Below are 12647 nucleotides of genomic sequence, written 5' to 3' on the forward strand. Positions count from 1 at the left end.
AGCTTCGATACCTGCATAAAACATGAGAATGAAGTTAAAGCAGTGAGATTCTATTTGGAGAAACACCAATTGCGTTACTCTGAACACAATGTAATGCTCACAGAATTTATTGAGATTTGCCTGACCCATAACATCTTTCTATTTGAGGACCAACACTACAAACAGCTCACTGGTATGACGATGGGCACCTGCTTCGCCCCCAGCTATGCAAACTTGTTCGTTGGCTGGTGGGAGGAGGCGGTGCCCAGAATCTACCAGTGTGAGATTGTTAGAGGCCAGGTCATAGAGTGGTATCGATATATCGATGACCTGTTCATCATTTGACAGGTAACCTTAGATTCGGCACATCGGTACATTGATCTCCTTAACAGAAATGAGCTAAATCTTAGATTTTCGGATACAGTGAGTCCAGTGGCAGTGGACTACCTGGACCTGAAGGTCTTTGTTGAGGAAGGAACCATACAGACCACTCTATACCGCAAGTCTACTGCGGGAAACTCAATACTTTTCGCTAGTAGTAGCCACCCGCCTAAACTTGTCCAAAGCATTCCCTACGGGGAATTACTTCAGTTAAAGAGGAATTGTTCGAAGGAGGCCGAGTTTGAGATGGCTGCAGCGGAAAGCATAGCTAGATTCAGAGTAAGGGGCTATGATTCTGTAGCTCTGGAAGCCACGTTACACAAAGTGAGAAACATACAGAGAACTCAGCTGTTAACTAACAAGGATAAGATCAAAACTCACAAGGGGAAGTTCCGGATGGTAGCTTCCTATTCAGCTGAGGCAAATCACCTCAAGAGAATGCTCAAGAAAAATTGGCCTATTCTCCTAACTGACACTACCATTAGTGAAGATATTCCTCCACAACCATTGGTGACTTTCAAAAAAGCAAGATCCCTTAGGTACATTTTAGTGAAGATTCACTTAGAGAAACCACCAGAAAGGATGAGCACACTCAAACAAATGATGGGGTATTATCCTTGCAGCAAATGCAAGGCCTGCGTAGGCAAGGCCTACGTTAACAGAAGGATTTTAACGTACAGGATTCCAGATATAGAGATAACCAAAAAAATCAAGAAGTTTATCACATGTAGCACTCCTTTTGTAGTGTATTGCCTTGTATGCCCATGTGGGCTCCGTTATATAGGGAGCACTGTTCATCCCCTAAAGATCAGGGTCTTAGAACATATGCGGGCAATTGATAAGATCGATCAGGCATACCCAGTTGCGCGTCATTTCGCTGACAAACATGGGAGTGATCGCAATCAGCTACAATTTTATGTTCTGGATCATGTACCTTTGAGTGTGCGGGGAGGAGACAGATTGAAACAGTTATGCAGACTTGAATAGCGCTACATAATAGATTTGCTTACCAAACATCCACGAGGTCTTAAATGTGGAGAAGAATTATCTGTACATATAGGTCAGAGTTGATTAGGAGAACATGCCATTACTGTAGATCTATTGCTGAAAGGTATCTGTATTTTCATTTACAACGTACATTGGTATAAGTAGTTGTTTTGTATGATGTGTTTCTTTTAAGGGCAATGCAATGACATCCTGACAATAGAGAGCTGTAACATGAAAAGGAATTTGAATGTAATGCACTAAAATGAATTTACGACGTGCTCAAAATGATTGATTTACACACTAAATGGGTGAAAAGATTGGTTTTGATGACATTTAGAATTAGAATTTCTGATTAATGATGTCTCAGGGAAGGATAATATCCGATCCACGGCTTTATTGAACTTACATCTACGCTAAATGACCATTACAGTGGTCATTTGTCATGTGCACTGTGTTTGATCTGTCTAAAATGAATTATTGATTTAATGAATTGACATTTCATCAGTACACTGATTGATTTAAGCACAATTGGCAAATGGATTATTGTGTTTTAAAGCGTTGGAAGATGCTAATGTGAGATATATATTCGTTACAAAATGGCGCTCACATTAACAACTGAGTGTTAGTCCTTCCCTTATGTTTATTGTTTGTAGTATGGTTAAAAACATGGCGTTTCATTGTGCCAGTAACATTGACAAAGGAACCTTCGCCGAAACGTGTCTGATTATCCTGTCCATGCATTCTTCTGTTTACAACTAATATCAGTGACTCTATCCATCACAATCAAATTCATCTCTAAGCCTAAAGAAGACAGTCCGACCTTAGTACCAAAATCATCAAATCGTCAAAATAGATTCAGTTTACTATCCAACCCATGAGCATCTTCCTCTGTGATCTTAATCTTCCAGGTGGCACCAGTGCTTTTATAGGTTGTACAGCTCTGCCAATATGCATTTGGTTTGATAGACTGCACAAATAAAGATTTGGCTCAAGTTTCCATATCAAATGCAGGAAAGCTTAAATACATTTTAGATATAAGCTCCACTGACATCCTTAGACCTACAAGCGGACAGGTTGATGCATTCCATGATTAGGTGTCATCCTGTGGACAAGGACTAAATTAACCACACCAGTATGCAAATTATTCACACAATCCACTGTCTCGATTTGCACTGGGGTGCACCGTTAAGTTAGTGGACATCGCTCATTATGGAACATGAAATCACATCAGTGAAAGACCGGGCCATTAGAAACCATGAATCTTTCTTTCACAAGCACCTGTGCTAGAGTTTGATTGGAGGGTTCCTGCTTCTCCATGACACCCTGCCAAAGGAGACCTGACAGCCTCTTTTCCTCTGAGTCTGCTCATGAGAAATTGGGTTGTTTGTTGAGTGTGGGGTTAACCCTGCTCAAGCAATAGGCACAATCCCTGCTAGGGTGAACCACTATGCTCACTAAATAGAACTGTGCTAAGCTCTCTGGTAGCTTGGCACAATGAAGTCAGGCTTAACTCAGAGGTAATGTATCAAGTATTTAGGCAGCACACACATAGTAATATAGTGAAAACATAAGACAAGAAAAACCAACACCAATTTGGAATCATAGAGTACATTGTAATACATTATTTAACATGACACAACAAGAATCCAATCAGTAGAACTGGAGATATGATTTTTTAAAGTTTAAGCTGGAAACTAGGGCCTAAAGGATCAACGCACAAACCAGGGACATCTAGTCTCGTGAGACCAGGTCAAATTTGAAAAATATGGCCAACTTTGTTGGCGAGTGAGTCAGATACTTAAAAGAAATTTCAACAAAAATATCTTGAGATGGCTATATGTTCAGTGAGGCAAGGCTGTAGGCAGGGTCTGATGAAAAGGTGTCATCGGGGAGCCACTGGATGGAGTTGAGGGGAAGATTTCTGCATTCACACTTAGGGGGTCATTAGGGTGACGGGTGGACTTAGTCCGCCCGCCATAAGGGCGGGGCACCGTGGGGGGTATTATGATGCGCCCGCCACAGTGGCGGGCACATCATGCATGTTTAACATTGTGATGGGCGGTGCTCTAAGCACCACCCGCCACAATGCTAAACATGCTTGTGATGCATTTGCATACACAAAGCCGCAATGTGTATGCAAATACAGGGGGTACCACAGGTACCCCCAATGTGCACCCCCACCTCACCTTCACCCTGGGGGCCCGCAGGGGGCCCCCAAAGTGAAAACCGCCTGCCTTTGCCGCCACGGAAAGGAATCTGAAATAGCCCATGCTAATATGGCTGGTGCTGTCTGATAGACACCGCTACCATATGAACCCTTTTCCGCCCCGGCCGCAAGGCCACCGGGGCGGAAAAGCGGCGGACGGTCTTTCCGTCCGCCGCTGACCCCCCAGCCATACTAATATGGCGGGGGTCATTCCAGGATGGATGGCAGGCGGTTCGCCCCCGCCAGGCCGGCGGTGGCTACCGCCGGCCTGGCGGGGGTGAACCGCCCGCCATCCTAATGGGCTCCTTTGTCTCCATTTTTGGAAATCAAAAATCTGCAGAGAGACAAGGCTGGAGGGTGTATTTGTTGAGGGCGTCACATGGCCAGATACCCCTTCTGTGAAGTGTAGCTGAACAGGATTTTCTGGTAAGTCCCAAGTTTTGGATTTTAGGACCTTTAGGACCACTTCTTAGGGTCTAGTACCTGGAAGGCACCACTTGGAGCGTCGGTACTCACTCAGGCTGGCTCTGGGTACAGGATTACGATTTCTGGAGTCTTTTCTGTCCTTGAGACTATAATCAGGAGACCAGTCAACTAACCGTTTGTGTTAGTTTGGTAGTCCAAAGTTCAAGCAGTGGAACAGGACTCAAGTAGCAGGGCAGGACTATGAGGGTTCAATGCAGGCCTCAGGCAGCAGAGCAGCTCAGCTCTTCCAGGTTCAGCCAATAAGTCCTGTAAAGTACACAGCAGGCCACTGGGAGGCCTTCCGCAGGTCCAGAAAGTGAACTGAAGAGTGAATCTGGGATCCTTTCCTAATATCTGGTACCTTCTTTGAAGTAGAAGTTCCTAGTGCTTCCCTTAGAAGTTCTAGCAGTTCCCTTCCTCCCCTGCCCTGCCTACAGCTAGGTTGTATGAATAAGGAAGAGGTGTAAAGTCCTTTCTGTGAAGGCAGGGTACAGCCTATTCATGGGAAAATGAGGCTGTGCTCAGCTCTACCCCTTCCTGCCAATAATGACCCACCCAGTCACACTTAATTCCCTCTATTGTGTGGCTATCTGGGAGGAATAAAAAATGTTCAACTGCAAACTACATCCGGCCATGTGACCCTGGAACAGGCTGCAGGCAAAAAATAGATAAGGAAGGAAAATGCCTGCTTTGTAAAAGTGTCATTTTGAAAATTGTAGCTTAAAATTTGACTTCATCATTTCCCAGTCAACCGTTAGCACATAATAAATGTAATAAGACAACCCAATGTTATCCTATAGGAGAGGAAGGTCTCACAGTAGGGAAAAACACATTTCAAAGTTTTTCACTTCCAGGACATATAAAACCTAAACGTACCTGTCTAACCTTTTACTTACAATGCACCCTGACATACGGGCTAACGTTAGTGGTGACATATGTAAAAAAGGGGAGATTAAGACTTGGCAATGAGGTATGTTTGTACGAGTCAAATTGGCAGATTAAAACTGCATTCAGGCTGCAATGGCTGGCCTGGGACATGTTTTAAGGGGCTACTTACGTTGGTGGCACAATAAGTGCTGCTGGCTCACTAGTAGCATTTAATTTACAAGCCCTTGGTATGTGGTATGACACTTTACTAGAGACTTATAATTAAATTAAATATGCAAATCAGGTGTAAGTCACTTTTGCCATGTTTTAGGGAGTGAACACACACAGTTTAGCACTGGTTATCAGTGGTAAAGTGCATAGAGTCCTAAGGCCAACAAAAACAAATTCAGCAAAATAAGATGGTAAAGGCAAAATGTTTGGGGGAGCACCACCCTAAGACTGGCAGGTCAAACACTGGGATAGAATATGGCACAGATGTAAAGGATTCCTTATTTGCAAGAGACCACACACTCCTACATCTGAGAAAAGAAGATAAAGCTGGTGCACAGCTTGAGTTATGTTGCAGAATGGGCCACACAAGAATTTGCAGCTCCTTCCATCATACAAAAGTGCCTGGTTGGGGTGATGCAAAAACCAGGAACATACAGCAGCTGTGCTCGCAGGGCAGTTTGTATGTGTATCAGGATGTGATCAGTGATAACACTGATCACTTTTAGTATTTTCTGCTTTCAAAACATCTGGAAAGATTAGTATGAGTGAGAGGCTAATGTTAAATGTAAACGTTGAGCAGCATGATTTATTTATTAATGCTGTGCAATTTTGTCTTTATTCTATATTGCTGTTGAAATTCAATGAAGCTCTAACCTTTCGAGCTTGCCTTATCCATTGTCAGTTTTGAAGATCTAGCGCACTGCGCTGCTGCGCTTACAAACATACAATTTTTGCTGTTTTCAATCACTATGCATGTCTTCTAGAACAGAATCTCTAATTTCACTTGAAATCAATTAATGTATTTTTGACCTGGGACTAGCATTGTGCTTAGCACTCTGCATATTGCTTTTTACCCCATGAGACTGTGATCAGAATGACACAGAACAATCTTAATTCTTTTCTGGGTCGTTATCGGAGCCCTGGAGAACTCATTTGCAGGGATGGAATGTTAAATGTGACCATTCTCCTGCTAAAATTCTGATTAGGTACCAGTCTCCCGCTGTTAATAATTTTCCCTACCTCATATTTGTCGTATTCCACCTTATATGGTATGCAAAGCTTGTCTGATGGTTCTCTCCACATCTTCTTGTAATATGCCTTGCTGTGTAAAGGGGACACAACCAGCAGTTGGTGTGATATTCAATGCTATTGCAATTGTCTATGGCATACACAAAGGCTAACATCATGCAAGTGTGAGGGAATTTTAGGGAAATAAACCTTGTATGGTAGGGAATTTACACAAGATAAAGTGTAAAGTTATTTTCTGAATTGAAATAAAGCGCTTTTTTGCTTAAAATCAGAACAGGAAAAAGCTCACCAGCCACATTTTCTGTTTACAAAAGAGTCCTTGTCTATCTTCTTTTAATTAATTTCGTGGCACAGCAATGTAGCAGTACTTTTTGCTTAATTTTCAGTTTATTAAAAACAGCAACAAAAACAGCAATTCAATAATTAGCATAAGTCAGGATAAGAAAAATAGAACAGGAGTAATAAAAGAGGTAAATACAAGAAAATATACATTCTACGATGTAAGAAAGTGTGGAAATGCATATGGAGTTTGATGGGACACGGCAAAGGAAAAATATGTAAGTATATTGTAAAAGTTAAAAAATATTATCAATAAAAACTGCAGACATTATGAAGAGTAGACGAAAGGGAGCATTGCATGTACTTAGTTATGATTTTGTGTAAAACGTCTATTAACTTAAGGAGGCAATTGGGTGAGTTCAAGGTGGTTTCCTTACTTCATTAGACACAGTAATAATTTTATTAACAGGTGAGGTGGAGTGGGATAAGTACATAGTTAGTGGGAGACATAAAACAGCTCTCCTTATGGCTAAGGATATAGGAGAGACATAGTTGGTGTCTAATCTATGGTGGAAGCTAATTGTATTCCAACAAGAACTGAGCCCTTTTTGAAACTTACCTGCTGCTCGACCGGGGATTGCCCTCTTCACGCTGCTGACCTCGTGGGATATTTGTCCCGGACTTCTTTTGCTGAGCCACGGACTTGCAGGCAGGCGCGAGGCGTCTGAGACCCGCTATTGTTGCCCACCCGCCTGCTCAGAAACCACATCCCCCATCATTCTGTGTGCTGCGCACGCCGCGCACCGCACCGTGAGCACCTGGAGGTGCTCAAAAGGGGGCCAGGGCTCCCCGCGGGAGCCCTTTTTGAAACTTACCTGCTGCTGGACAGGGGATTTCTCTCTTCATGCTGCTGACCTCGTGGGATAATTGTCCCGGACTTCTTTTGCAGAGCCAGGGACTTGCAGGCAGGCACGAGGTGCCTGAGACCTGCCTTTGTTGCCCGCCCGCCTGCTCAGAAACCACATCCCCCAGCATTCTGTGCGGCGGTGCTCAAAAGGGGGCCAGGGCTACCGCGGCGCGGGACACGCCAAGGGCGGGCCCATCCGTGCCAGTCGGGGGCCGGAAGAGGCCGGGCTGGGCCATCCTATTTTCATTTTTGTTTTAAGCCTCAGAGCTAATCTTGTAAAGTATTTGTAGATTGTTTTCTCCTTACAGGTTTTTGGCAGGTGGTTAGAAAAAAGGGAAAAAACTCACTGTTGATTAATATCTGCCGTGTGGTGTACTTGATAAAAATAGTGGGACCACTTCATTCTCTGAGATTTTGGTTAATATCATAGAGTAATCACTATGGGGAGGAGAAAGACCCAGATGAACCAAGAGGGGCCCATAGCTGCATCTAGAGCAACAGTACCCAACATGGATGCCTTTTTGTCATGGGCTGCTTCAGTCATTGACAAAAAGATTGAACTGGTTAATAGATCATCCTCCAGTGGCATTTACCCCCTCCTAGGTGGTTCTAATAACTGTTCTAAGGAACTTATTGGTGGGCTATAGAGTTCTCTTGTTTCCATGGGACCGGGTGGTGACATACAAATCAATGATGTGCTTCTTTCCATCTCAGAAGATTTGGGGAGGTACCCCCTAGGCCCTTGTCCCCAGAAGTGATAATTGCAAACAGGAAGGGTGCTGTTCCTGCTGTCACAGCAGGGAAGGGTGGGATTGCTGTGAAGATTCTTGATTCCGTTTCAGAGGCACCCCATGGCCCTAGTCCACTCCATCAAACGGTGAGGTTAGCCTAACCACTGGAGGCTTGAAAAGAAAATGTAAAGCAATAGGTAGCAATGCCAAAAACACAAAACCTAATGCACTGTTAATTCCTCCATCTGAAACAGGGGTACCTCCGGTAAAAGTGCCCACCGTGGTTGATCACTCCATGTTGTAGGTTTTTTAATCTATATTGAGTTCCATGTTGGAGTAAAAGTTGTCCCCTATTATGACCAAGCTAAACAACATAGAGCAAACTATAGTAGGCCAGTCTTAACTTATGCAATCTATGCGCTTGCCAGACAGTATTACCTCTGGGCCTATTAAATCTAAAATTATATCAGGCGTTTCTCTTCCCACAGGGGTAACCGGGGACTCTTGTCCTCCTAGTATCAGCGCGACTCGTGGTTCATCCTCTGACCATAACAGCTCAGGGGGGCGGCCCGATGATATAATCGATGGTTTGGCAATAAACAGGGTCCATTCAGTAAGACAACAAGGTCACGCCATCGAGAACCCAGGGAAAAAAATTGGGAAAGTCGCAGGGACACCCCACCAATGCTCTTTGGAATTGCACAGTTATTAACTTACCATTTCAATCTACCCCGTTGGTGGTTATCCTCTTGAATGTCCCGCCACTTTCAAGGGGAACTACCGAGGATTTTTCACAACTTAAGAATAAGATCATCCACTGGCTGGCTACTAATACTCCTGTGGGCCCAGCAGTGGAGCGGAACATCATCATGGTGCGCTGTGTGGGCTGGCTGGGTAATTCGAAGAAAACAGGGGAGGGTGATTGCATAATTGTTAACTTTAACAACCCAATGATCGTGGAGAGAATTTTTAGGGAGGTCTTTGCTGGTCCAGCTAATAGGGACTCCGGCATTCAGATTTTGCCTCTGGGCTTTTTCTATAAGCCGGAGCCCCCAAGGGGAAACAGCCTAAACATTTCGCGAAGCTTGCAGTTTCAGGGACCCGACAAAGCCATGGGGGCTAGACAATATATTCCCTCCGTAGCGAGGTATAATACCTCGGGGAGCCGATATTTTCCATCTATCCCGCAGGGGCCTAATAGATTCGCAGTACTTTCGAGGCTGGATGACTGCGATTGACTGAATACAAGCCCTGAATTTTCTACGCCACCAGCTCAACATCAGGTGTCCTCCCACTTCCTTTGTATAGTGCCAGGTCCCTCATGCATACGCCGTTAGGGAATTCCATCTTGGAGCCAAGAGAGGTTCTAATGACTGCACCGTTGGGGGACTCTATTGTGCAAACTGATTATAATGTTATTTCCTGGAACATCGCAGGGCTAGCGGGAAAGTTCCAGGATCCAACGTGGGTGCAGTTCATCAGGCAATTCCCTGTGATTTGTTTGCAGGAGACTTGGCTGGTGAATTGCAACCTATTCGTAGAGGGATATAAGGCCTTCTTTGAGTCGGCCTCCCCGTCAGACAGTTGTAGAGCAAGGGGTGGCTTGGTTATTTTTGTAGCACTGGTTTTGAACTCTAGGATCAAGGAATTTGCCCCTGCATGCAATGATATCCAGGCCGTCATTTTACAATGCAGTAAATAATACAGGGACTTGTAAGATTGCACAGCTGAGGGATTTGATTAGACAGCATTGTGGTCACGTTGCACACAGTCTCATGATAGCAGGGGATTTTAATGTTCACCCATGTGGTGACCCCGCGACTACTAGCATGGGTGAATTGGGCTGTGCTAGGATGCGAGGACTCCAGTTTGAACACTCTGCCCAGGGGGCCACACTTAACGACCTACTTAATGAATTTGACTTAACCTTGTTTATGACTCTTGTTGCCCAACATAGTAAACAGCTTGTTCCATCTTTTAAAGGGCATAATGGGGGGACCTTTATAGACCACATTTTGATCTCGACGGGTTGCCAGTCTATACTCCGGGGTTTTTCTATTATAGAAAGTATTTTTAGTGATATTAACCCGGTGTGTGTACGTCTGGAGGGTGGTTTCCTGGAAAAGCAGGCAAGAGTGTTGGCGCCGGGTATGCTGAGAGCCACTGATGGGAGGCAACATCTCAAGTGGTCTCAGGTGACCCTGGAATTGTTTTATGATAAAGTATATGTATCCTGTGCCCCAGAACTAGCATCATGTGTGCCCCTAATTTACTTGCCAGGGGTGTCCTTAAGGCTTTTAAGGAGATTGTTTCCAAGGTGGGGGTTTTATTAACCGTCCCCGACATAGTAGGCTGCCAAGGGATCCTAAATGGTTTGACCAACCTTGTTCTAAAGCTGCCAGAGAGTTAAAGGCAGCTTTCAAAGAAAGCCCGAGAGACCAACTCCGGATCAGGGCCCTCCGTCTAAGTTATAAAAAATTTCTGGCAAAACGTAAAGCCGAACTAAAGGATGCAACATGGAGAGAACTTTCAGATCCAAGTACACTAGGTAGCAACACGAGATTCTGGGGACTAATTAATAGACCCTTGTTCGAAAAAGAGGGGGCAGAGGATATAGGCAGTAATATAACTGAAGACGTATGGGTGTCCCACTTCGGGTCTATATTCAAGAGTACCACAACCCAAATATCTCCCCCAGCTGAAGCTCAAAACAAAACTTTGACTCCTTTTACGGAGCATGAGGTGGAGAAAGGTATCTCTGGGTTAACGTATAATAGGGCCCCAGGTCCGGACCGTATTCCGCCGGATCTTTTAAAATCAAATCCACCATTGTGGGCCCCTGTCATTGTGGCCGTGCTTAATGTTGCGGCAAGGGAAGGTTGCCCAGAGTCATGGGGCACTTCAACAATTGTCCCGGTATTCAAGGAGGGTGATTGTAACTGTACTTCCTGTTACAGACGATCTCCCTTATCGATTCCATGGTCAAGGTCATGGGCGGAGTTGTCCTGAATAGACTGGCAGCCTGGGCAGAAGGTAACAGGATTAACTCTGACATTCAATATGGGTTTCGTCCCGGGCACTCCACTCTGGCACAATGCCTTAACCTGTACATGATCCTTGAGAAGTACACAATGGCCCGACAGGGCACGATCTACATGGCGTTCATGGACCTTTCTTCCTCTTTTGATTGTGTTAATCGGGGGAAATTGTGGCAGTCAATGAGGGCCATGGGGGTGGAGGCCAGTCTGGTTGACTTCCTGAGGGACCTGCATAGTGACACTAAGGCAAATATAAGATTCGCCCAGGATCTTAGGGTATCTAGGAATTTTAATTGCGAAAGGGGAGTATGCCAAGGGTGCATTATGGCACCGTTTCTTTTTAACTTGTACATTAATGATCTTGACAAAACTTTGGTAGAAACTGGGGCCAAGTTTCCCTATGTGGGGCGCAGGGGTCTGCCCATCCTGCTTTATTCGGACGACACATTCCTCCTCGCCAGAATCCCTAAAGGCTTGAGATCCTTACTCAATACCTTTCGTAGCTTCATGGCTGAACGCGACTTAGCTTTTAACAACTCTGAATCTCATATAATGCAGGTCAGGTCACGTCTGAAGAAGCAGTACTCTTTTATTGTGAATGATGAGAAAGTGCCCATAACATCAACCTTTTTAGACCTGGGCGTCCTCTTTGATGACCGTTTAAATTGGGGTGCTTTAGCTCAGAGAAAAAGGGGGGAGATCACAAGAGCGAACACAGCTATTTTCAACTTTGCCGCAAAGATGGGCAAGCACCCAGTTGCGGCAATGTTGAAAATATACCAGGCAAAAAGCGTGGCAATTGCCAGCTATGGCAGTGAGCTATGGGGGTATGCAGCATCCGAGGGTATTCAGGTGGCAGAGAACAACTTTTTAAAACAGCTTTTGGGGGTACCTATAGGAACCTCAAATTTAGTTCATGAAGAAGCAGGGCTACCATTTATTTGCGATACACTGGCAATACGTCCCATGCTTTTCAGGCTTAACTGTTGGTTATGCAAAGAATTCGTTCTAAACCACCAGTTATTGAAAGAAGCCTTGTGCCTGGATCACATGCTAAATATTCCATGGCTAAAATATATAAAAGGTTGCTTTGCAGCGGAGCTGGGGCGTCCGGACCTTTTTTTAAGACTTGATTTTTATCACCGCTGCGGATGTGGAGTTCGTAAAGAAGTCTTTCATTTTACCTAAAAAATGTAATAGAGATGGGGTAGATTTGTGCAAACCTAGCGTCCGGAATTTCGTGATGCGTAATACCACGCCATCCATGGAGCCATATCGCCTGTGGCCCTTGTCGACAAACGAGCGGTTTATTTTAACCAGGTTTCAAATGGATTATTTCCATTTTACTTGCAGTAACGAAGGGAAGCCACAGAGGCCAGGTGTTACCATCCTGTGGCTGCCACAGTCTCCTCAGGATCTGGTGCACTTTATGTTTTTTTGTCGCCTTTATGATGCTCCCCGGAGGTTCTTTTTAAAGCCACTTTTAAAAAAACGGAATTTTACTCAGGTCCATCCTGCCCTTTGCTTCTTACAAATGTTGAGGCCAG

This window comes from Lissotriton helveticus, chromosome 5_1, assembly GCF_964261635.1.
Source record: "Lissotriton helveticus chromosome 5_1, aLisHel1.1, whole genome shotgun sequence".
Lineage (NCBI taxonomy): Eukaryota > Metazoa > Chordata > Amphibia > Caudata > Salamandridae > Lissotriton > Lissotriton helveticus.